Raw genomic sequence first — 1,309 nt, 5'->3', positions numbered from 1 at the left:
TTGTTTCCTCTAGGACATAGGGTTGTATCGCTTTCACCACCAGTCTGGTGCCATTCCACAGACGAGGTGAATCCAGGTTCCTGAGCAGCATGATTGGGGCCCACTTTTAAAATGTTAAAGTGGTGAAGTGGCATCTTAGATGGCTGTAGAGAGTTCAGGAACTCAGTTGGAAAAGCTACAGCCTGGTCCTGATCAATGACAGTGTCGAGGGATTTGATAGACTGTTCTTGTCCTGGCAACAGCTGCAAGAGATCCCAGTTGATTTTGTGCATAGAGGACACAAACACAAACAACATATTTTATATCGTAAGACAAATATATGTCTTATATATATATAAAACACACCTGTTCGCATATGAAAAAAAGGCCTCAATCTCCGTATGGAATCCATTTACACACATATATATGAAACAGGCCTGTTGACATTTGAAAAAGAAGGCGTCTATCTCCGTATTCAATGTATTTTCACGCACATACATTAATATATATCGTTACAGATCTGCTGACATATGAAAAAGAGGCAGCTATCTCCGTGTAGAATGTATTTACACACGCATAAATATACATCTTATATATGAAGCAGACCTGTTAACACAGGAAATTTTTTTACAACATATGAAAAAGAGGCGTCTGTCTCCGAGTAGAATGTATTTTTAGACACACATAAATATATATCTTATATATGAAGCACCCCTGTTGACATTGGAAAATTTTTACAGAAATGAACCTGTACACACAGATACACAAATAGAAAGCTGGAGAAGAATATAAAAAATGAAATTAACTTTAGAAATTCTTTTTTATCAGAAATCGTCACAACTGTAATGATGTATACATATGTGTGTGTGTAAATAACTGGTTACTTAGTTACTACGTCAGATCGCCAGACACAGGAAGTTGACATTGACAAAATGGTTTGAAGAAGTGAATCTTTATTATATATATAAAACAATATTATTTATTTTCAATAAAAAAATAAATCAAGACCGTATTATTATTTCCCAGGTCAAATTATTCATGTACCCCAAGTATGATACAAATTGATCGAGAGGTTTGGCCGTGCATACACGATACACACACAGACAACGTATTCTATATAGTATGATATGTATATATATATATATATATATATATATATATATATATATATGTCTCTCTCTCTCTCTATATATATATATATGTATATATATATATATATATATATATATGTATGGACTCAAATATAACTACATAGATACAATATACGAATATAGACCCATATAGATATATATAAATCATCGTACAAAAATTCATACGAATATATAGAGTA

The sequence above is a fragment of the Octopus bimaculoides genome, chromosome 3, assembly GCF_046866305.1.
Source record: "Octopus bimaculoides isolate indiv1 chromosome 3, ASM4686630v1, whole genome shotgun sequence".
Lineage (NCBI taxonomy): Eukaryota > Metazoa > Mollusca > Cephalopoda > Octopoda > Octopodidae > Octopus > Octopus bimaculoides.
The sequence above is the reverse complement of the archived record's forward strand: the minus strand, read 5'-3'. Positions refer to the sequence as shown.